General features: G+C 40.6%; 1 protein-coding gene across 3 annotated transcripts in view; it reads right to left on the bottom strand.

Annotated features, from left to right (window-relative positions):
• Positions 1–25931, bottom strand: part of Luzp1 (leucine zipper protein 1) — a 90921-nt gene that overhangs the window by 25230 nt on the left and 39760 nt on the right. The window contains exon 2 of one of the 3 annotated variants that reach the window (XM_052177786.1): positions 14688–14773. The exons of the other annotated variants lie outside the window; for them this stretch is intronic. The gene's annotated coding sequence lies outside the window, so the exon portion shown is untranslated. The remainder of the gene's footprint in view (positions 1–14687; positions 14774–25931) is intronic. 3 annotated transcript variants of the gene reach the window in all.

Raw genomic sequence — 25931 nt, 5'->3', positions numbered from 1 at the left:
CCTCCCTTCTAAGACTGTTGGTCCCTTTAGTCTGAACTTCACAACCTTAAAGTTTATGCATGCCACAGAACCAACTGCCTCTATTCTCTTAGAGAGCTAGGACAGAATTAGAGAAGGAGATAATAGTTTTGTTGTTTATTTCTTTAATGGCTTAAAAGATTGGAAAAGAAGTATCTGAAGCTATAAGCCAGTAGCATGCATGCATTAAGCCCAGGGTGCAATTCTCAGAATAATTTGGTCCCACAAAGGCCAAAAGAGGACATCAGAGCTGCCCAGTCCTGGGACTGGAGTTACAGGTGGCTGAGAGTCACTGCGTAGGTGCTAGGGCCTGAACAAAAGTCCTCCTTTGTTTTTCACCCTTCACCCACTTCTCCAGCCTAAAGAATTTCTTTTTAAAAGGATTCACACCCAGGGCTGAAAAGATGGCTCAGCAGTAAAGAACACTGATTGTTCTTCCAAAGGTCCTGAGTTCAATCCCCAACAATCACACGATGGCTCACAACCATCTGTAACGGATTCCAATGCTCTCTTCTGCTGTGTCTGAAGACAGCTACAGTATACTCATATGTATAAAAGAAATAAATATTTTAAAAAGAAAAACAAAATAAAAAGGCTCTATACTCTATCCTACACTTCTACCAAGTGCATCCCACCAGGAGTTGAACTCAGGTTGTCAGGCTTGACGGAATAGGTCTTTACATACTGAGTCCCTCATTAGTCCAAGATGACTGACAGTAGGAATACCAAACTCCAGGCTACAGCTCCTTCAGAGAGCTTTATGTTGGCCCTACCAGTGTTATATACCAGTGCTATATATAGTAAGTGCAAGGCTGTCTTCAAAGCAGAGAAGAAAGAAAGAGTCCTTACACAGTATGGACACTTCAACAACTGCCTCATTTCCCTAAGGAGCAAGAAAGTTCCAGAGAGGAAAGACTTGTCCAAAATTACAAAGCATATTAACATTAACATTGTTGTCTCCTTTTTGTTTCCTTAATTCTTCTGTAATGAATAAAAATACTATTAGAGAATTCTGTTTCCACAAGACCCTCTCGAAGATTACAGCTATAAACACGATAAAAACAAAAACAACCATCTGAAATGAACAGAAACTGGCAGATTTAGGAAAGCTCAAAAAGGGACTGGGGTGGGTTCTGGCTGACAGCATCTAGCTGTAATCCTAATTTTAAAAAAAGCAAGTATTAGGCTTCTGGAGGAACCAGAAGAAACTGGACCAGCCAAAGATAATGGGAAATAGGAAAAAATCAAGAGCCAGGAAGAAGAGAAACCCAGCTGTGGGTACAAACTTGATTTTAAACTGGCCAACAACCCTGAACTATGCAATACAAAAGGCAGAATCCAAAACCCTCATTAAAGGCAAAAGAAGTAGGAAAGAATACTTGCCACCGCTAGTGTGGCAAAGCTTGTAATGTGAATCTGCTTAATCGTGTACTAAAATAAAAACACCAACTAAAAGCCAGACATGGTAGCACACACCTTTTACTCCAGCATTCAGGATACAGAAGCAAGGGGATCTCTGTGAGTTCAATACAAGCCTGATCTACAAAATGAGTTCCAGGTCAGCCAGGGCTACACAGAGACACCTTGTCTCAAAACCACAACACACCCCCAAAATACCTGAAAGTACTCCTGCATCCAAATGTTCCAATTTATAACCCTAAATTATGTAAAGAATTAGAAAAATGAAACCTATAAGCAATAAGCAGAAGGCAACACTAAGATGGACTTTGTAGAGGAATTTTAATCTAGCAGCATGGTTGCTCTGAAAAGGGATCACATCCAAACACTTTCTAGGTCTGTGAGATCCAGCTGAAATGACACACCTTTAACCCTGCTGGCTGGAATACAGACATGCCCTTAGTAGACACCTTTAATTCCAAACAATGTAGGAAAGGTTAGTTTGTAGAAGGAAGCAGCCATGCTTGAAAATGATGTTTTATTGAGGGGTAGAGAAAGATTTTACAGAATGAGTCAGTCAGTTAAAGGCATCGCAGTGAAGTTGAGTTCATGGTAGTTCAGCTGGTGGCAGTTCAGTTTGTGGAGTTCAGAGGCAGTTTTTACCAGGACAGTTTTACAGAGACAAGTTGTAGAAAGAATAAGCTAGTCACAGCCGAGGACACATGAGCCAGAGAATGAGGTGGAGACAGAAGATTAGAACATACTGCCAAAGTTAGTTTGAAACCACACAGAGCAATTCAGTCAGAAGCCAAGAGAAGCCAATTTGAATCAGTCAGCTTGGAGAGGAGTTTGAGACAGAACAGTTGAGTTGAACCAGCCAACCAAAGATCAGAAAGATCTGGAAAGGGTAAATTTATGCAGCAGTAAGCTGCCAAGATGACAATTATATCTGGTGATTAAAAGTTACTTTTACAGGACTCAAGTTGACCAAAGATAGAAAATATAAGTATTACACCTAAAAGAAACACTCAAAACTAAATAAAAAATGGCAAATCTTGAATGAGAAATCGGAAGTTCTTTAAAAGGTAAGGAGTTCAGAACAGAAATATAATTGTATTTTGTTTTGTTTTAATTCACTAGACAAGACTTTAAAACAGAATTGAATACCGGGGAGGTGGCTCAGTGAGTAAAGTGGTTGTTACACAGACAATAGGATCTAAGTTCACAGTTTTCTTAGGTATCTTAGAGCTATTCAGCACTCATGTGCAGAAACCTGATATGGTGATGCACATCTGTTACTATCTGTTACCCCATTCTAGATGGTTGCTGGTCAGCCAGTCTCTCAATCAGAGTCCCAGGTTCAGTAAGACACTATCTCAAAAACAAGATATAGAGCAAAAGAGGAAGGACACTTGACCTCTGGGCCTATACACATAGAAGCATGAGCATGTACACATGCACTTTTGCATAAACACATATACCCACACACACATATTTATCATACACAGGAAAAAAACATTTTAAAAAATTAAATCTCTAGGCGATAGTGGCTTAAGAAGCAGAGTCAGAAGAAGTGCTCAACATCATTAGTCATTAGGGAAATGCAGATCAAAACAACCCTGAGATTTCACCTTACACCAGTCAGAATGGCTAAGGTCAAAAACTCAGGAGACAGCAGGTGTTGGCGAGGATGTGGAGAAAGAGGAACACTCCTCCACTGCTGGTGGGGCTGTAAGATGGTACAACCACTGTGGAAATCAGTCTGGAGGTTCCTCAGAAAACTGGACATGAGACTTCCAGAGGACCCTGCTATACCTCTCCTGGGCATATACCCAAAGGATTCCCCGGCATGCAATAAAGACACATGCTCCATTATGTTCATAGCAGCCTTATTTATAATAGCCAGAAGCTGGAAAGAACCCAGATGCCCCTCAAAGGAGGAATGGATTCAGAAAATGTGGTATATTTACACAATGGAATACTACTCAGCAATTAGAAATAATGAATTCACAAAACTTTTAGGCAAATGGTTTGATCTGGAAAATATCATCCTAAGTGAGGTAACCCAATCACAAAAGAATACACATGGAATGCAATCTCTGATAAGTGGATATTAATTAGCCCAGAAGCCCTGAATACCCAAGGCACAAATTGTATAACAAATGACTCCCATGAAGAAGTATGGAGAGGGTCCTGATCCTGGAAAGGATCGATCTAGCATTGGAAGGGAATATAAGGACAAGAGAAAAAGGAGGGAGGTGATTGGAGAAGGGATGGAGAGAAGAAGGTTTATGGGACATATGGGGAGGGGGGATCCGGGAAAGGGGAAATCATTTGTAATGTAAACAAAGAATATAGAAAATAAAAATATTAAAAAAAAAAAAAAAGAAGAAGAAGAAGCAGAGTCAGGTAGATCTGCTGTGAGTTTGAGGCCAGCCTGGTCTACAGAGAGAATTCCAGGACAAAGAGAGAAACCCTGTCTTGAACTTGTGAAGGTAGAAAATAAAAGGTCAGGAAGAAAATTGAAACAATGTCCAAAGTAGCTCCAGGAATACTGGGAAGCAAGTCAGTCTTTGATGTCCTGTCACTGCTGATACTTTTATCTGCAGTATCTTCTCCAAAAGCCTGTCTGTTACAGGACAAGATGGGACACTTGCTCAGAGTCACTGAGGTTGGTGAAACAGCCAACCTGAGGTTTAGATTTATTTAATTTTGGGGCAGTGGTGGTGCATGCCTTTAATCCCAGCACTTGAGAGACAGAGGCAGGCAGATTTCTAAGTTAGAGGCCAGCCTGGTCTACAGAGAGTTCCAGGACAGCGAGGGCTACACAGAGAAACCCTGTCTCTAAAAAACAAAAAACAAACAAACAAAAAAGATTTATTTAATTTTTAAGATTTGTGTGTGTGACATATATGTACATGTGCGTGAGTGTGTGTGCTTATGCAAATGTGGTGTAAGAGATGGTGAAGCAGCTGCCCCAAGTGTCCTCACTACCTTCATATGCGGAGTCACTGAATGCTGTAGCTCAGGACATTTTAGACATGGAAGTACAAAACCTCGATTGCAGGCATGTCATTTTGGTAATTCTGCCTTTATCTCCAACCCAGCTCACTCTACCACCTCACAAAGGAAAAGAAGAGAATCTATACCAAGTGGTCTCTGACTGAAGAGGAAACTCAGAGTAAGACGCATCTTCAGAGGCAGAAACACAAATGGCAATCCATGCTCTGCCACTAATATATCATGGGGCTTAGGAAAGAAACTACACCTCAGTTTACTCATCCAACAAAAGGTTCCACTAAACAGTATGAAGAAATGATCTAACACTCTCTTCTGACCTGTAAGCATGCATATGGTACACATACATGAATATAAGCAAAAAACACTCATACACATTTTTTAAAGGTAAATGTACCAAAAATTTTTAATGAATTTTTTAGTTGACTGAAGCTAGAGATACATAATCCCAGTACTTGGATGACTAAAACAGGAGGATGGTAAATTTGAGACCACCTTGGGCTACACACAGTGAAACCCCATCAAATCATCATCACCACCATCACCACCACTACCACCACCACAACAACAACCAAAAAATAAAATAAAATAAAATAAAAAAGACAATTTATCAAGAAAACTGGAGCTGAAGAGATGACCCTGCAGTTAGGAGTACATATTGCCCTTAGAGAGGATCCAAGTTCAGCCCTCAGCACCTACATCAGGTAGATCACAACATCCTATAATTCTAGCTCCAGGGTATCTGACACCCCTGGCCAAGGGCCCCTGTACTCACATACACATATTCATACACAGATGTACACATATATACATAGTTAAAATAAGAATCTTTCTTAAAACAAAGAAAATGAAATCTGTTCCCTGTGTTGAGATCTCAGTTCATTTCCTGACATCTCCAAACAGCTACTAGCATTTTGGGCCAGTCAGAGTCAAACCTTATGACCCGAGCTCTATCCTTGAGACACACATGATGTAGAGAACCAATTGCTACAGGTTGTCCTCTGACTTCCACATGGTCATTGTGCACACACACATTCACATCTACACAAAATAGAATATGGTATAAAAAAGGGTTAGCTGGCTGAATCTGAAGAACAAGCTGAATCCCTTAACCTCTATGAGTCTGATTATCAAGACACCCTAAGGATTTAAACAAAGTAGTTAAACAGCAAATCAAACTATCCTAAAGAGAAGGAGAAATCACAACTACTTTTAATTAATTACCATCAATCTCCATGGTAATTATAATCAGATAAATACCATATCTCTCTTTTAACAAAGAAAGGGCTCAAAGTCTCACAGCTGGGAAATGGTAAAGTAGACTCACCCAGGTTATTCTGCTCCAAATTGTGCTGCTCTTCTGGGGCATTATCTCAAACTTTGCCCACAGAAAAGCCAATCCTGCTCCACAGTCCAAACATCAGAAATCTGAGTAACTGATGAGCAGTTACTGAATTCATTTGTTTATTCATCCATACACTCCCTATAGTATATGGATCTCTTAGATCAGCACTGAGGATGGAAAGTGAATAGAAACAGTCCTTGTCTTCACAATAGTGAGAACAGACCGACACAGGGAAAAAAACCCATAAAATACATAAATCATATGTACTGTGACTGGATAGAAATTTCCTCACTCTAAGTGCCTAATGGGTGGAGACTGTTCTAGTAGAAGAGGAACAGTAAAGAACAAAAAGGAAGGAGCATGGTGGCTCAAGCCTATAACCCCAGCAGTTTTAAGACTAAGTCAAGAGAAATGTTATGAGTTCAAAGCTAGCCTAGACTACACAATGAGTTCTAGACCAGTCTGGCTACAAGAGTGAGACCCTAAACAACCCTCTCCCCACTAAAAAAAAGGAAAAAAAAAAAAAAAAAAAAAAAAGCAAAGAGGACACTGCAGAAGTATGTAGAGAGCCACACCATGTACACATGCACACCTTGGAGAATAAATTATCGGATTTTGTTTAATTTTTTTTCTTTCCTGGTTTTTCCAAGACAAATGTTTCTCTGTGTAGTCCTTGCTGTCTTGGAACTCAAAGATCCCCCTGTTTCCACCAGACAGCGGTTTAAATCTTTATCTGAAGAATTACAGTAAGTCCCTTAAGTATTAAAGATAAGACATTTGTGCTCTGTAAAGATCACTTTGACTTCAGTATGAAAAACAGATGGGAGGAAGAATGTTTCTAAGAGAGATTAGCTGGAAACTAATTTTTTAAGTCCTGGAGAAGTTATGTAAAAGCTAGTAAGAGGTGCATGGTGAGATTTATCATATACTACACCTAACCATTTCTTTCTTTCTTTTTTTTTTTAACACTTAATGTTTTGCCTGCATGTATACCTGTGGACCCCATGCATACCTGGTGCCAGAGACCAGAGAGGATGGTAAATCTCTTGGACCTAGAGTTACAAATGGCTTATGAACTTCCATGTGGGTCCTGGACATTGAACCCTGGTGCTCTGGAATAGCTGACTACTAAGCCATCTCTTCAGGCCCTGGTAACTATTTGTTCTAAGAACTTTGTATCAATCAATTTAAACCTTACAATAACTCTATGTGACAGACACTATTATCACTCTTATAAAAGAGACAGAGCCGGGCGGAGGTGGCGCACACCTTTAATCCCAGCACTTGGGAGGCAGAGGCAGGCGGATTTCTGAGTTTGAGGCCAGCCTGGTCTACAAAGTAAGTTCCAGGACAGCCAGGGCTACACAGAGAAACCTTGTCTCGAAAAAACCAAAACCAAAACCAAACCAACCAAACAAACAAACAAATAAATAAATAAAAGAGACAGAGGTTAAGTAAGTTTACACACCCATCTTCATGTCCTCATAACTAGTACCTAGTAAGAACTTTTAATCTACTGTCTACTCCTTCTTCTGTACATTAAAAACATCAAGTCTGTCTAAGCCTACACAAAAGCAGCTAGATGCCAAAGAAAATAACCACTGGAACCAAGGGCCAGTGTCCTTTTAAATACATTACCACAGACTTCAAACACACACCTCTACACTGCCAGCAATCGTGCCAATGCTTTTTCCTAAGTTCCCTTTCATGCCCTTTCTTCCCTTTACAATTAACCTCTAAAGCCATGAGCTGATAACATGTCACCAAGAAGCAATATCCAGACCCTTATTTTCCTATCTCCAAATCTAATACCATGCCAGGATTTTGCTTTCCTTAGAACAGACCCTGCTGTTCTTTGTATATACATTACCCTCACTCTCTTCTCACATCTTTACTTTTTCTCTTTGCATCCACCAACATACAACATTCATTAGAAGGTGCCTACTTGGAATAAACTGCACAATCCAACACTGTCCCTTCAAGTAGAACCAAAGAAGAGAGAGTTAACACTTAGATACTAGTGTAACAACTTGTCAATTACTGCAACATCCAAATCCATGATTAGTGGATTCATCTCAAACAGGATGGAGCCAGCAAAGGTACTAACGAGCGTGTGGAGTGAGCACACACAGCATGCATGGAACCATAGTCTCTGGCAGATTAGAAAACAATAAGCTGGTCTTAACTTTCTTGAGAAGTCATGCTCTTAGAACAGAAAAATAATGTGATACAAGATAACTAGAGAGACTTACTAAAATGAGATTCTAGGGACAGGAAATAATACTTGCTCTTGCAGAGGACCTGAGTTTGGGCCCCAGCAATGCACATGCAAGCCCACAACTGTCATAACTCCAGTACCAGGAGAGCCAAATCCCTCTTTTAATTTTTTTTTTTTTTTTTTTTTGGTTTTTTGGAGACAGAGTTTCTCTGTGTAGCCCTTGCTGTCCTAGAACTCACTCTGTAGACCAAACTGGCCTTGAACTCAGAAATCCGCCTGTCTCTGCCTCCCTGAGTGCTGGGATTACAGGTGTGTGCCACCACTGCCCTGCTTCTTTTAACTTCTAAGAGTACATGGTGCACAGATATACATGCCACATAAATAGATGAGATAATAAAAAAATAAAATAAAACCAATGAGATTTTAGGTTTCTATAGGGTTGCCACATTGATCCAGAGAACATATTTGGGAAATAAGATTCTACCATTTCCTATTTAGAAAAAACAAAACAAGAAACTTTCCTTTGATCTCTACCTAAATGTCTAATTGACTGCTAGCCTCCACAAACACATTCTACATGAATCCTGCCTTCCACTCTTCTCACTGTAAACACATGCCATGCAATGCCCACCAACCTCAGTGACAGCACAACCACTCATCAAGCTGTGCAGATCAAGCACCTAGACTCACTCTGGACTTTTCTTTGCCTTAAGAAAATGTCAATCAGCAGGCCATGTCAATTTTCCTTCCCAGGGTTCTTGGCTCTGTGCCCCGTTCTCCACATTCCTTGCTGTACTCTCACTTGCTGCTGTAAAAGCCATTAAACTTCTTTGCTTTCAGCAGTACCCATATAAACCACTCTCGAAACATTACAATTCCAAAATTTTAATTTTGGATCAAAACTCTAAACTATCAAGCAAACAAAAAACTCCAGTCTCTTTCCATTTCATTTAATCTACAGTCTTCAGCCACAGCCTAAAGGGCTGTACACGCTCTAGCCCTGACCTAGCTTCCTGATGTGAGGTCTTACCCTTCCCTCTTCACTTCCCATCTCATGTATATGCTGTATTCATTTCTACCTAGAGCTTAGCACTACCTGTTCCCTCCTCCCTTTGTATAGCTGGCTCCTTTTAGTCATTCAAAGTTCAGCATAAATTTTACTACCTCAGTAAAGTTTGGATCAACCAACATAAAAAAAACTCACCCTCTAATATATCACCACGCTTTGTGCTCATCTTAGCACTTATCCCTACCTACTATTTTATTATTCATCTCTCCTCTCTATAAATAACCATAACTTTTCTATCTAGTTCATCACTATATCCCTAGTGCCTAGAACAGTACCTGGTATATAACAGATGGGTCTATATCCCAGAGGAGTGGTGTGGGTTGGAGACATAAAGGCATGACTCATATCCATAAAACCAATGGGGGTGGATAGAGATTACTCAGGGAGAATGTCTACTATGTGAAGCGAGAAGGGCATAGAAACAACACATTTAACAGCCACAGAAAGGGGGATGAGCCTGTAAAAACACCAGAGACGTAGGAGGAAGATCAGGGCAGTGAGTATTACATCACTGGAGTCACAACAAGAGTCCTAGAAGGAATGAATGGTAACAGTTCACTAGCCAAGAAAACTACAGACAACACTGTTGTGATATTCAGTTTGGTAGAGATACTGGTGACCTCAGTAAGAATGTTACTGTGAAACATAAGGGACAGAAGCCAGATGGAATGAGTGGAAAGGCAGTGAATATAGACAGCTGTTGTACTTTGTATATGTTGGGCCCATGGAGTGGCACTATTAGGAGGTGTCTTTGTTGAAGAAGGTGTGGCCTTGTTGGAGAAGATGTGTCACTGTGGGTGTGGACTTTAAGACCCCAGTTCTAGCTGTCTGGAAGCCAGTCTTCTAGCTGCTTTCCGAAAAAGAGGTGGAACTCTAAGCTCCTCCAGCACAATGCCATGCCTGCCTGAACACTGCCATGCTCTCGCCTTGGTGATAATAGACTGAACCTCTGAACCTGTAAGCCAGCCCCAATTAAATGTCCCTTATAAGAGTTACCTTGGTCATGGTGTCTGTTTACAGTAGTAAAACCCTAACTAAGACAACAGCTATGTAGAAGCATTTATATGTGTAAAAGTAAAGGTGATTAAAAAATAAGGGAGAGTTGAGGAGGGGCTTGTTTGGTTTTGTCTAAACCAAGAGGGTATCCAAGTACTATCCTACCAGTCACAGGATGAACTCCAAGTCTTAACAGGTATTAGTCACTCGAAGGTTTCAAACTGTTTTTAATCACACTAAACTTAGAATGTGACTTTTTTTTAAATTAATTCCTAGTGCCTAAAAATCAATGTACAAGTCTTTTGCTTACAACAAACATCTCATCTCTCTTATTACAATGCAAGATTAAAAACCAGCTTCTATATGCAACTTTGATGCTATTAGGAGTGAGCTAGAATATATACTACAGGACATAAACTTAAAAAGGTATTCTGCTTTATCCCATTTTAATGTGAAGAAAGCAACAACTGTCTTTCATTTTATAGTGTCTAGAGAACAGCCTTTTGTCTCTATTTCATACTTTCTCCGCCCTGTTTCCTGCCAGAGCAACATACTACAGTGGAAAGAGCACACAGTCAAAAGTCAGAGGAGCTGGGTACCAACTTTAATTCAGTTATATAGCAATGTTGATGACTAAACTTTACCACATGTAGTTTTTCAACTATACATAGAAATCATATCTAAACTTCATGAAACTACTGTTAAGGTCTGTATAACAGTAGACTGCCTAGCCATGGATCACCTAAAACAGTTTTCTTTACATTGACATTGTAATTAAATCTTATGTATTTTAATTGTCATTCCCTTTGTCTAAGTGTATCAGGAAGTCTTTGGAAAAAGAAACCTTGAGAAACACTGGTGTGGTTCTAGTAGAAAGAATTTTAAAGATATACTAAGAATGGTGGTTGGGCAAGACCAGAAGTATAACCAATCAACATCCAAAAGGACAGGGAAGTTGGCCAAGTCAGAGGAGCAGGCTCGTCTCCCTCCCAAGTTTTTTCCTGTGCTTATGAATGTCTTTTTGTGTACATGTGTATTTCTGTGTGAACATATACCATGTGTGTCCAAGTACCCACAAAGGCCAGGCTGTGAACCTCTGATATGGGTTGGGAACAAAACTTGGGTCCTCTGAAAGAGTAACAAGTGCTCTTAACTACTGAGTCATCTCTCCAGTCCCTAGATTTTTCTTCATATTTTTCAGTGTTCATTCTGTACCTCCCAGCCCCTGGCATTGTGTGAAATATATAGCTGATAATTTTAAGGACCTAACAACCAGTCCACACCTTGACCAAGGTAAAAGGGCTTGACACCTCTCAACCAATCCTACCCCTTAATTCCTGACTTACTCACATAACACCATAAGTGACGAGAGGAAACTAATATGAAGCGGAAAGGAAACTTGAGGGTTCTTTGGAAAGTTGGCTGGATGGTGTTTTGCTGGGGCAGACACATGAAGAAACATATCATTAAAGTGATCACAGGTGTGAAAAGGCTAAGGCAGACTCCTGAAGGAACATTTCGCTGAAGAAGACACAGGAAAGAGGATGTTCTGCTAAAGCAAGCACGTGAAAGGACACATGATGAAGGATTCTTTGCTAACAACATGCATGTATTAGTCTGCCTTACATTGAGTAGTTGAGCTGCATCTGTCAAAACTCCATAGAGAGAAACGTATCAAAAAACTTGTAGTGGTGTACTACTGTGGGCTTCAGTGGGCTCAGGTTGATTGGATCCATTTGCTGAGGCAAGGCATGTGGAGGACACGTGATGTTAGAGGGGTATAAATAGGACTCCATGGAGTGACGGAGACACAGTTTGGCTTGCTGGTACAGCAAGCTTGTGGGTCTCTTGTCTCACTTCCCTGAGAGAGGCACAGCTAAGAACTTCTCCCGGTGTTCCTGTTGGTCCCTCCTGCTGACTCAAGCCGAGACTGAGGCCTGGCTGTCTCTGCTAGGTCATGTCACCGCCATTGCTAACCTGACTCTACTGAACTGGCCTGCTGGCGTATCTGTGAAGTGTTTGTGAGTAGACTGAGCTGCCACTGCCTGCTAACCTGTGAACTGAACTGCAGATTTCGGGAGTTGCTCCAAAGAACCTTTCTAAACATGTCAACTTCGCACCTCACATCCCTATCCTTTCCTTTCCACTACCTCTGGTGGGTTGTGGGGTACACAGGAGGTTAAAGCATTTAAGAACCATCATTAAAAATAAGGTGAAAAAATTAAAGTTATACTAATAACAGCTCTTACAGAGGGGTAAATGAAACACAAGTACTAAATGAACATTTGTCCTCTCTAGCATCAACTGTGTAATAAAAAGGAAAATACATGATGTTAAATTTTCTAAAAATGGTTCTCAGTAGTCACTGATACCAGTATCTACACTCTTAGGTGGGCCCTCCCTTTACTGCACTCTACCTGGTAACTTGCTTCTAATGAAGAAAATATAGTAAGAGTTATGAAATGTCATGTCTAATGTCATGACTTACTAGCTTGTATACAAACTGTGCTTGCTCTCTCTCTCTCTCCCTCTCTCCCTCTCTCTCTCTCTCTCACACACACACACACACACACACACACACACAATATTTATAATTTGCTTAAAAATACAGGATGAGGGGTTGGGAGGAGCATAGAAAGGGAAGGAAGATGAGGGCCAATATGAATACAAGATGGAGCCAAGTGTGTGGAATTATGATGAAAAGACTAGCCATGATGAAACTGGGTGGAAGGGAATTCATTAAGTAGTAAGATGGAGCCTGGTTAAGTGGTATAGTCCTGTAATCCCAGGTACTTGGGAGGTTGAGTCAGGGAGACTACAAATTCAAAGTCCAGCCTGGCTAAGTTAGTGAGACATTATCTCCAAAAGACAGGCTCAAAAAATGGTTCAGATGGTAAACTGTTTTGTCATGCAAGCAAAAGGACTTGAAATCAAAATCCCCAGCATCCACATAAGAAGCCAATGTAACACAAACATAAACAAGAAGAAGCAGACATGCCGGGCGGTAGTGGCGCACGCCTGTAATCCCAGCACTCTGGGAGGCAGAGGCAGGCGGATTTCTGAGTTCGAGGCCAGCCTGGTCTACAGAGTGAGTTCCAGGACAGCCAGGGCTACACAGAGAAACCCTGTCTCGAAAAAACCAAATCAAAAAAAAAAAAAAAAAAAAAAAAGAAGAAGCAGACACACACATAAGTAAACGTAATTGGGGCCAAGCCATATCTCATTTCTTAAGTAGCCATACAATACTCATACTTGATCCATTGTCTCTCACCCCCATTGAAAATACCAAGTTTACTGAAACTAGTCTATAGCCCCTGTAGCCCCAGTTCCTCAGGAGGCCAAGGTAGAAGGATCACAAATCATCAGGAATTCAAGACCAGTTTGGGGATAGGCAGCACTCAAACAATTAAGAGCAATATGTATTGCTCTTGCAGGGGATTCAAACTGAGTTTCCAACAACCACAATAGGAAGCTCACAATAGCCTATATATATATATCTCCAGCTCCAGAGGACCTGAGGGGCCTATAAGGACACATGTACATGTACGTACGTACACACACACACACACACACACACACACACACACACACGCACGCACACGCACGCATGCACACACATACAACTCCACATCCAGATGCCCTCTTTTGACTTCTGTGGATTCTAGGCACACCTACATTCAGGCAAACACAAACAAACAAACAAAACAAATATTTAGGAAAAAAATCATGAGACCAACTGGGGCAACATAGCAAAATCTAAAGAAGTGGTTTTGAGATACACTATTAGAAAGCTTTTTACCCTGATCTAATCTCTGCACCAGGTCAACGACATGGCAAGAAGGACAAAGCATCCGAAAAGGGCAGCCCTGGATGAAAAGAACCCAGTACACCATAAAGATTGGACTGGGCCCTTATTCTAACTAACTATAAAAATACCTTGATATCAAAAAAATTTCATAAGAATTAAGGATTTGTTTTGTTTGTGGGTTTTTTTGTTTATTTGGGTTTGGGTTTGTTTTTTTGAGTTTGGTTTCTCAGTGTAGCCTTGGCCATCCTGGAACTAGCTTGGTAGATGAGGTTGTCCTTGAACAAAAATGTTTATGGCAACTTTCTCACATAGCCAAAATGGTTATGATCCCAAGTGGCCATCAACAGTAAAACCAGTAACTTTGGCATAGCCATATAATTCAATATCCAATAGGATGTTGGGGGTTTGGGGGAACTAGAACCAAATGAATGCATACTATCTGACTCTATATGAAATTCAATAGGCAAAGCAGTCAGGCCTACTGAAGAACATTTATAAAAGCCATTCAAGAGGATGAGGCAGGATCTCTGGCTCATGGCCCCCCAGGGTACAGAGGGAGTTCAAAGTTAGCCTAGGCAACTTTGACAAGGTCTCAAAATATGTAAAAAGTAACAGAAGGGCTGGTGGGTATACTCAGTGACACAGGGCTGCACTAGCATGCTCAAGGCCACAGGCTCAATCCTAGTACTGCAACAACAAAGACAAAGCTAATTAACAAAGACAGTGCAATAGCTAAGTGGGCCACACAGCTGGACTACAAACATACCAAGACCCTGTCTCAAACAAACAAAACAAACTCAGACATGGTAGTGCATACCTATGATCTCAGCACTTAGGAAGGAAGCAGGAGAAACTAAAGTTCGTGGCGCAGTGAGTTGGAGCCCAGTTTGGCGACAAGATACCCTGTCTCAAAAGAAACATAAAAGTTAATTATTAATTAATTAATTTAATTAATGTTGAGTTACTGAGGGAACTCAGTAATGATGCCAAAGAATTATGAGGGAATGAATGTTCTGGAGTTCTAGAAATAGTCTTGTGTTTTGATCTGCTATAAATCTTAATGTTAGTCATTTTATATTATATAAAAAAAATACTGATTATTATTATTAATGGACCCAAAGTCCATTACTACACATATATAATATAATCATAAAAAACAACAAATACAAAACTAAAATCAAAACCTTAGATATTGGTATTTTGTAAAAGTCATATAAGCAATTCTAACATATAATCAGTACTAGGAACCTTCTTTGACAAAAAACTCAAACTCATGATTCCCTGACCTTCTATTACAATATTAATTTTGAGGGGGAAAATATGAAAAGATTGGGGGGAGGCAGAATGAGGAGGGAAGGACTTAACTGAAAAAGGAAATGGTCCAGAATAAAGAGAAAAACACGAACACAGCTAGCAGCAGCAGTGAGTAAAACAAAATCTCATCTTATGTCAGCTTTGTAATTAAACGTTGGCTGTGACCCTTAGGCAAACTGTTCCAGTTCTCTTAGGATTTCTTACAGCTTTAGTTAACAAGGAATCCAGTAGGAAGCAGCTCTCTTGACAGATCCTAGATTTGTTCAGTATTGTGAGTGCCTATTTGTTTATTTCCTGTTCCAAACCCTACTCTTACTCTCTGAATAATATACCTTTCAGCTATTCAGAAAAATGAGGCAAAATCATTTGAGCCAAGAATTCAAACCTTGCCTGGCCAACATACCAAGACCCGGTTTCAGAAAACAAAAGAAATAATATACCTCTGACTGCCCACTGCTTACACAGTACTTCATGGTTCAGATGATCTACACTCACACACACACATTCAGTCCTTAAAACAATCCTCTCAGATTACAAGATTATCAAATCTATTTTATATACTAAGAAAAAAAGATGAGACTCAACTTTTAAATAATTTCCTAGCAGGGGGTTTAAGATTAAGAGCACTGACTGCTCTTTCAAAGGTCCTGAGTTCAATTCCTAGCACCCACATGGTACCTCTAAGCCATCTATAATGGGATCCTATCCTCTTCTGGTGTGTCTGAAGACAGCTACTGTGTACTCATATTAGATAGATAGATAGATAGATAGATAGATAGATAGATAGATAGATAGATAGATAGATAGATAGATAACTTTTTTTTTAAAAAGGAGAGAAAAATTGCTAGCCTGAGGTAAGCTGAGACAACTGAAGAGTTTTCACTGCAGCCTCCTCAGGCCTAGAAGAGAGAAATTTATGACTGCTGCACCCCTCAGGTCTCCCCAAATAGAGTAACCCTCTAGTTGTGACTGCCAAGTTTTTCTTGCCCCCTGGGTATCAGCTTTACCAGTTATTTTTTTTGTTTTAACTTTTTATTGATTCTTTGTGAGTTTCACCTCATGCACCCCAGTCCTGCTCCTTGCCCCCTCATATCCACTCATCATTCTTGCAACCTCCCCCCACAAAACACAGACTGGCCCTTTCACACATCCTAACCATTCTCAGATGATACAGATTTGGAGTTGGGTCAACTCAGAGCCTGGATCTGGGCCTGGGTGGTAGCTAAGCTGGTCAGTGTACAAGTTCTCCATTATCTGAGCCACCAGGGCAAATTCTCCAGCACTGCTCCAGCTAGACCACCCAAAGCTGCCATTGGCAGGAGACAGGGTCAGCTCTCTGGCTCTCATGCCCCAGGACTGCTTACCAACACCCACAGCTCCTGAGCTAGCTCCATTGTTCTGCCCAGTCTACCTGGCCTACTCTCCCAAGTGCTGCAGCTAGCCAGGACTAGGGCCAGCACACTTGCTTTCATGAAGGGGTGTTGGGGAGAGGGGCTCTCCCTTACTCTTGCCCTAAGGGCTGGCTCACCAGCACCCTCTAAAGAGCCAGGCCTATTGTGCTGCTTGTGCAGGTGAGGAACCAATTATTTATAGTTTTGTTTATTTGTTTTTGTTGCTTTTGTGATAGACAATGAATGCAGGACTGTACACATGCTAGGCATGTGCTCTACCACTAAGCCACAATTCCAGACTTCATTTTTATTTTTTTTTTATTTATTTTTTTTTTTGAGACAGGGTTTCTCTGTGTAGCCCTGGCTGTCCTGGAACTCACTCTGTAGACTAGGCTGGCCTCGAACTCAGAAATCCACCTGCCTCTGCCTCCCAGAGTGCTGGGATTACAGGCGTGCACCACCACCACCCGGCTTTTACTGTTTTAAGAAAAAAAATAAGGCTAGTCCAGGAAGAGAAATCTCAAAGACTTTAAATAGTCATACTCATAAGCTTCTGTTATGTATAAAGCTAGAGAAATGAGGGCAAGACATATTCCAGCAGGAAGATACACTCCCACCAGTCCTTAGTAAGACAACAGTTTAGAGGACTCAGTAAGTCTACTGTTTTTTCCTCACCATTCTAGCTTCTTCAAAGAATTGAAATGACATTTTCTTGAGTCTACATTCTCCTGGGCAATGACCATAAAGTATCTAAATCAAAACTAAGTCACAAACCACATTTTTATGACTTGGTAATTTAAATAGTCTTTTCCAAATCTTAAAATTAAAATTGTGTTAAGTACTTAGCCAGATATTCTTCAATGAATAAGATAAGAAACACTAAGGAGAAAAAAACAAAAACAAAAAAAAAAACAAGAACACTAACACCTGCATTGGGCACATACATTTAAATAGCACTCAATGGAAGTGTGGAATGAATGATAACTGGGAACTTAAAATCCATTAAAAACCACTTGTGGGAAATAAAATATCTAGGATGAGAACCAAGAGACAGGGCAACTGGGTCAAACAAACTAGGTTCTAAAACAGTTTTACCAAAACATGCCTAGCATGCACAGGGTTCATGCACTATACACAGCACCTATGGCAGCCAGTGCAGCCCAAGTGAATACAGTGGAGCTAAGCACAGTATGCATGTTCTCCTCAGGCCAGCACCTAAGCCAGCAGCAGCTCACCCTGGTCATCCATGACACCCCCTAACAATGACTCACAGCCCAGGCACAGCACTGCAGGAGTTAAGCCAAGCAGTACTCAAACTCAGGAGGAAATGAGTATGCCACCTGATACTTCTCTGGCACATAAGCCGATTAGTTTGAGTTACAAACATGACTGCAAGATTCCAGTATGATGATGAAACTACTCTTTTTCTACAAACTAAAAATAACTTCTTTATCAAAACGGAAGCTTTCTCCAAGCAGTTCTGCCCTGTCAGCAACCCAAAATCCTATTTCCCCAAATAATTAATCTATACATATAGTGTTACTGAATCTAAGAATCCACATTTCCTCTATGTTCACATTACTCACCCTAATGCTACCCTGTGAACAGAACAACAGTCCTGAGTGCCTCCCCACTTCTTGCATTTAAAGTTTCTCTTCCAATAACCAACTATGTACCAAGTTGTGGCTCGTGCCTTGTGTTGAGCCACAAGTGGAAGAGCTGAGCTGTAGCAAACCAGAATGAAATGCAAAGAAAAAAATGAAAGACAAGAGAGGGCATGATCGGATATCAGCTAAATGTTTTTATTAAGAAAGGAATGGGGGCTGGAGAGATGGCTCAGCAGTTAAGAGCACTGACTGCTCTTCCAGAGGTCCTGAGTTCAATTCCCAGCAACCACATGGTGTCTCATGACCATCTGTAATGGGATCCGATGCCCTTTTCTGGTGTGTCTAAAGACAGCTACAATGTACTCATGTACATAAAATAAATAAATAAAATAAAATAAAATAAAAAAAAGAAAAGAAAGGAATAGAAAATATTCAGACCACCACCATCACCAGCATCTCCCCCATTTCAGATGCTCTGGTGTTCCACCAGATGACGGCTATGCTACGTCCTTTTCTTCTTCTTCTTCTTTTCCTACCAGGTTATATTCAACCAGTGTGGGTCACCTATAGGATTGTGAGTTCCTTGAGAACAATGGTTGTTTTAATCAAGTATGAAAAATACAAGGCAAAGCAAAGTTACTGTGGGGGCAACTACTATGTCGCAAAAAGCCAGTTGTTAGGATCTGAATTTTAGCCTAACAATATCAGGCCTTCCAATTTGCAAGAGAAATTAAAACCGGGACTACTTCTGTTCAGAATGTCAAGATACAAACACTACCTCAGATGAAGAATTTGTTGTTGTTGTTGTTGTTGTTGTTGTTGTTGCATGTTTATTGAGGCAGTTTTGCTGGCCTTGAGTTCATAGCATGGCCTCATCTTCCTGAGAGCTGGGATACTGGTATGCACTACCACTCCTGGCCTTGGGTTCTGCTTCTTAAATGCAGATCACATAAAAAGAGCTGTTGGCAAAAGTCCTTGGCTCCGGCTAATCTTTGTTATATCAGTAGCCAGAGAATGTGTTCTAAATAGTACTGAGATTTCTGCTTGCTCTGCTTGCTCTACCACAAATCTGAGAGTTAATTGTACACAGGAGGAAACTGAGGCATAGAGTAGTTAAACTACCTCACCGAGGTCATACAGGCAGTAAATAACAGGTCTCAGGTTTGAACGTTAGTGTGGCATCAAAGCTTGAATGCACTCTTGGCAGACAGTGGTCCTCAAGTGGTGCTTTCTGCTTCTGCTGTTCAAAGGTAAGCAGAAGGACCCACGCTTGGTGGCTTATACCTGTAATCGTAGCAACTCCAGAGGCTGCAGCAAGAGAGTTGTCATAAATTCGAGGCTAGCCTCAGGAAGTGAGAGAGCAGGAGGAACGGGTTCAAGCCACGCTTCTCCTGATAACCCAGCAGCAAACAGCAACAAACAGCAAAACGTAGAATCTCTGCTCAGTTATAAAATAAAAAGTTTCTATGGTCTTAACTTGGGGAGGGGGAGGGAGGAAGGGAGGGAGGGAGAGAGGGAAGGCAAGCACTCCACCCACCTAGAATATGAAGCAAAAGCCAACCCATGTCCAGTGCAGTGCCAGAATATCCTATATAACTTTAGAGCACAGCCATTAAGTTTGTTCTAGAGTCAGATGTATCCAAGAATCATGAAGCGATCCTGAGTTGAAGTGACTTTTGTGTTGAAAATAATCTCCCATAGTTAAAGCCAAACAAGTTTGAATTGCAGATTTTTCCAGTCACACACAGAGAGGCTCTACTGAGAAGTAGTAATTACAAAGAACTAGAAAGCTATGTCCTTTGTATCTCAGGCTCAGTAGTAAGTCACCACTCCTTCCCAAAGCAAAAGTTGACTAGACGTCCTTGTTCTTTGCAAATGGCATCAGAAAAAATGCCACAGTGCTGTGCCACCCTATAAATGCCCAACAATGCATTTGTTATTAAAATAGTCATTTGGGACACACATTAATGCACTTCCTACAGATCCAAGTTTCAAATAGTCTTTTCATATGACTCTGTTGTTTTTATGGTATTTGTTTGTTTGTTTCTGCTTTTGTTTTGTCTTAGACAGGATCTCACATAGCTCAAGCATGCCTCAAACTCACTATGAAGGCAAGAATGACCTGAACTTCTAATCCTCCTGCCTCTCCTTGAGTGTTGGGATTACAGGGGTGCATACCATTAGGGAAGCAACTGAGCTACAATCTTAGCTCCTGTGACTCTTTCAACATTTTACCATCTCTTTAAAAAGCAAAACTATAAAATCTATACTCATGGAAACATTTCTCAAGAGAGAGAAAAAAAAAGCAACTTAGCCTGAGACCACCCAGGAAGCACAAGGCAGAATCTGTAGCCTCCTGGTCTATAGTCTATCCACCAAACTGCAGAGCCATGGAGGCCAGAAAATGGATGGTACAGAAGCTGAAAGCTATCAACGATCTCAGCATGACAAAGAAGAAAAGACATATAGAGAGGCAAGGTAAAAGTACTTGAAATAATGGGAGAGGCTAGTGAAGTGAAGAAGAAAGCGGGCTTAGACATCCAGTGGAAAAATCACAAAGAAGCATCCAACACACACAAAGCAGAGTTACAAAGGACTTCAAGGCACCTGGATCCACTTACAGAGCACTACCATATCCTTCAAGGCAACAGAACCAGTTGCTGCACAGCGTACAGCTATATGGCAGCATAGGAGAAACAAGAGTCAAAATCAGGATCACACTGAGTCCCTTTGGTATTCTATAAAAACATTCAATACATGCTTGTTGAAAAAAAATAAGATTTATTCATTTTATGTTTATGAGTGGCCTAACATACATGTCTGTGCACCATGTTACATGCAATGCCCACAGATGACAGAAGAGGGCACTTGCTCCCCTGGGACTAGAATTACATAAGTTGCAAGATGCCATGTAGTGCTTGGGCACTAACCTGGGTCTTCTGCAGGAGCACCAAACCAAGTGCTCTTAACCACTGACCTAGTTTTCCAGTCCTACACATGCCTGTTTTATTTTCTGCTGAGTCTGTCCTTTCCAAACTCTCTCTCAAACTGGAACCTGACTAAAGATTGTCCTTCTACTCAATCTTAGTTTCTAGGTAACACTAAAAGTAAAATTTTTAATTTGAAATGAAAAGTTCTGGATTTATCCTGAAATAAGGTCATTTTTACTCCTGAGTTACACCTAAAATTCCTTGGCCAATCACAGCAGCGTTTCCAGAAGACTTCAACTCTAGTACCTTTGCCATGTCAGACCTCTTCACAAGACTATCACTGGCAAATGACTGAGGAAAGAAGGCAAAAGAAAAGTAAATAGAGCAAATGGTAAAAGTAAAATGAATTTACTCTTCAGTACTAAGCAGAAAAGCCAGTCTTTGTGAACTCTCCATAGAAACTAGAACTTCTTTGTTCTAGTTTCCCAAGACCACTTATTCCTTAATTTTAACGGCCTTTTCTCTTACATATCACATCATTTTTACTAAAAAGCAAATTGTAAATTACCACCTACTGCACTGAGCTCTCCTAATCACTGGACTGGTAAATCAGAAACAACCAACTGAAAGGATGGAAAGACATGAAAACTCTTAGATTAATAATAGGGTAAGGAGATTAATTCAGGGCAAGAAGACACATTTTACTTGCAGGGTTTTGTTTTGTTTATTTGGTTTGTTTTGAGACAGGCTTCATTAGGCATCTCTGACTTTCCTGGAACTCTCTATGTGGATAGACCTGACTGGCCTCAAACTTAGAGATCTGCCTGCCTCTGTCTCCTGAGCTTTGGGATTAAAGATTTACACACATAAGATTTGGAGGTACTTTTCTAAAGCATTCTAAAACTAGTTGACTCCACCAAAGAAACTCCGAGTTCATTATCTATAATGCAGTACTTAGATCTTGGAGGAAAATAATTTTTCTTTGACTTTCAGCTTCTTTGGTAGAAGATAGGTTTATATTGCAAAAAGCCCAACCAAAAGGGGAGCTGACTGCACAAGACAAGGTATGAAAGTCAGACTTGCTCACAGGCATGGCATAGCCCTAGTAGAGAAGCATCTTAGCTATTAGACTTCCCACAACATACTATCATCAGTAGTGCCATTAAAGCTGGGGCAACCATACACTCCCTTCAACAGTGTGCCTGCTCACTAGAATGGTATCTATGACATTCTCACACCCAGTTCAGCATTGACAAACAGCTTACATTTGCCACTAATGATTGTAGTCTCCTCCCTTAAAATCAATCTACACATTCTGTATCTTCTCAGTGCCTTCATTCTGCTCACTTTTGCTAAGATATTTTCACGCTAGAGATTTAATACTGTGTAAAAACTATAAACTCTTTTTGGAGGGGGTAGAGGGAGTTGGGTCCTTTTCAAATTGGGTCTCACTATACAGCTCTGCCTGTCTTGAAACATTCTGTAGTTCAGACAGGCCTCAAACATGAAGAGATTGATGTGCCTTTACCTTTCAAGTGCTAGGATTACAGGAATGTGACACTACACCTGGTGAAAATTTAATCATAGGTAAATAACTTGAATTTTCAATGAGCAGAACATTCACAAGGAATTGAATGTGAGCAAGTTTTTGCTTTGTTTCATTTTTGGTTTTTGTTGTAGGATATAAGTGAACAGCCAAATTGGCCTCTATTCAGAGGTTTTTCCTTCCTGGGTTTATGGTGAAATTAATTAATTTAAGGTAAAAATTAAGAATACTATTAGGAAAGAGTATAAGGCTCTTTTTTTTTTCCTGCTGTGGCATCAATACCTCTTAGAATAGGCAACAGTAGGAGACTAAAGCCAAGCTTTACTTGTATTTACTTTAAAGCTCTTTAAAAGTAAATACAAGATCTACTGCACATTACACAAGAAAGGGTCTTAAATAAGCAGGTGCTAGCCTGCACACCCACTAAGCTCAAGGTAAAGATGACTTCTATTGACAAGAATAGAGAAAATAAATTTCAAACCCTGGTAAGAGAGTTACCTCGGTACCTGTTAAAATTGCAAACTTCCAGATACTGTCCTCAGATGTCCTTAAGTGGATCTTTGATGGAGCCAATTAATTTTTAATTTGCATTCTGATAGTGGACTACTTTTTTTTGACATTTATAGGGGAGAGAGCTGTAGCATGGCTTGTATATAAAGGGCAAAGGACAACTTTGTGGAAGTCACATCTCTCCACCATGTAGATCTTTCAGGGATCAAACTCAGGTCATTAGGATCGGTGACAAGTGCTTTTACCCACTGAGCCATCTCATCAATCCAAACTATTTTTAAAAACTCTATGTGGTAACTAGGTGTGGTGGTGCATGCCTTAATCCTAGTACCTAGAAGGCAGAGTGAATTCCAGCACAACCAGGACCGTTACACAGAGAAACCCTGTCTCAAACGAGTTGTGTGTGTGTGCGCACACACACACACACATCATCATCATCATCTAGCCTATAATGTGATATGTGTTCAAAAGCTGGCATACAGGCTGACTTTGAACAGCACCAGATCTACTCCCTCATTTCAGTATTCGTTTCTTGAGAATAAATACCAACTAACTTGTCTTAGTCATGGTTTCTATTCCTGCACAAACATCATGACCAAGAAGCAAGTTGGGGAGGAAAGGGTTTATTCAGCTTACACTTCAGTGTTGCAGCTCATCACTAAAGGAAGGACTAGAATTCAAGCAGGCCAGGAAGCGGGAGCTGATGCAGAGGCCATAGAGGGATGTTTCTTACTGGCTTGTTTCCCCTGGCTTGCACAGCCTGCTCTCTTATAGAACCCAAGACTACCAGCCCAGAGATGGACAAGGGGCTTTCCCCCCTTGATCACTAATTGAGAAAATGCCCCACAGCTGGAGCTCATGAAGGCACTTCCCCAACTGAAGCTCCTTTCTCTGTGACAACTCCAGCCTGTGTCAAGTTGACACACAAAACCAGCCAGAACATGACTGCAATGGCTTAAAGCAGTGGTTCTCAACCTGTGGTCACAACACCCTTGGGGTGTAAATGACCATTTTGGTTTTTTGAGATTTGGTTGTCCCGGAATTCACTTTGTAGATGAGACTGGCCTTGAACTCAGAGATTTACCTGCCTCTGCCTCCAGAGAACTGAGATTAAAGGAGTTTATAAGACCATCAGGAAACCCATGTTTACATTTTGATTCGTAACAAAATACTTTTATGATTGAGGGTTAACACAACATGAGGAACTGTATTACAGGGTCATAGCATTAGGAAGGTTGAGAACCACTAGCCTAAAGTAAACATCCTCTCTTTTACCTACTAAAGTAACTTTTTGAAGTCAATTATTCCTATTCCTCATCCCAAGGACCTTCCTTTTGGTAACTAAAATGGACTCTTTTTCTTGAAGGCTATTTATTGGTTTCATCATGGTTCTGTTTAAAGTTCATTGAGAAATCTTCTACATAATTCTATTTAAAATAAGATCCTAGTTAAAATTAGCACCCCTACTGTGCATGATGGTACGCACTTGTAATCCCTAGCACTCAGGATACTGAGTCAGGAGGATAATGTTTGAAATCAGCCTAGGCTGTTAACGATTTGAATTTGGAATATTCTCCCCCACAAACGTGTTCAGTACTCTTTGTCTCAGATGGTAGCACTGTTTTGTGGAGCTATGAATTTTAAGAAGTGAGACACTAAAATGAACCTTTGAAGGTTATTCAGCCTAATCTATGCTTCATAATCAGCCAAGGTGATATGTCACCTCGGTTCCTGCCATCAGACAGAAATACACTGTGGCCATGATGTACTGCATCATCTAAATCACAAGCCAAAATAAATCTTTTCTCCTCTAAGTTGCTTCTGTCAGACATTTTATCATAGTGTCAAGATAAGTAAAAATGAATTCTAAGCCAGCCTGGACTAAATAGCAAGATCCTTCTTAAAATATTAATAATCATGCAACAAAAACAATCCTTAACTTGATGCTTGCTCTTTTCCTGTCTTACTTTTCTTCATGTTCTCTTCACTTCCTAAGACTATTTCCCTTCCTCGCTAGAATGTAACTCCATTAGGAAAGGGACTTCCCTACCACTACCACTGCATCCCTAGGACACTCAGACAGCCCTGGAATATAATAGGTACCTTTAAAAGGTTTATAAATATAGGACTACTTCAGAAAGCAAAATATGGTCTTATTGGCCTCACTCATTTGTTGGCTAAAGCCTAGGCAGCCACTTTCCTGCTTTTGATGGTGACCACATTCAGCAAGTGAGTCTAGGGACTATCCTAGAGAGGCACTCTGACACCTGACTTTCACCACTCTGATAATACAATTTTCTTCCCAGCTGCACTACAACAGAGGTTTAAAGATCCAACCTATAGCTGTTTTCAAATGACTTACATTCCACAGGAATGTCCTGGCTCCTACTATATGAAAAGCCAAGTACAGTGCTGGGAACACCAATGTGAGAGCTGCAAGTTTCAACAGCAGCAAAACAACGTACCACACAAAGATTGCTATACTCTGTCCTGAAATGGGTCAGCCAGACGCGTCCTGCCCAGACGTAACTAACTATATGTCCTAGAGTTAGGGTTACTATTGCTGTGATGCAACCCCATAACCAAAGCACTCTGGGGAAGAAAGGGTTTATGCAGCTAATGCTTCCACATTGCTGTTTATCACCGAAGGAAGTCAGCACAGGAATTCAAACAGGGCAGGAACCTGGAGGCGAGAGCTGATGAAAAGGCCATGGCGTAGTGCTGTTTGCTTGTCCTGCTATCTTATAGAAGCCAGGACCACCA

This window comes from Apodemus sylvaticus, chromosome 3 (genome assembly GCF_947179515.1).
Source record: "Apodemus sylvaticus chromosome 3, mApoSyl1.1, whole genome shotgun sequence".
NCBI classification, from domain to species: Eukaryota; Metazoa; Chordata; class Mammalia; order Rodentia; family Muridae; genus Apodemus; species Apodemus sylvaticus.
Note: the sequence above shows the minus strand (reverse complement) of the source record. Positions and strands in the feature narration are given on the sequence as shown.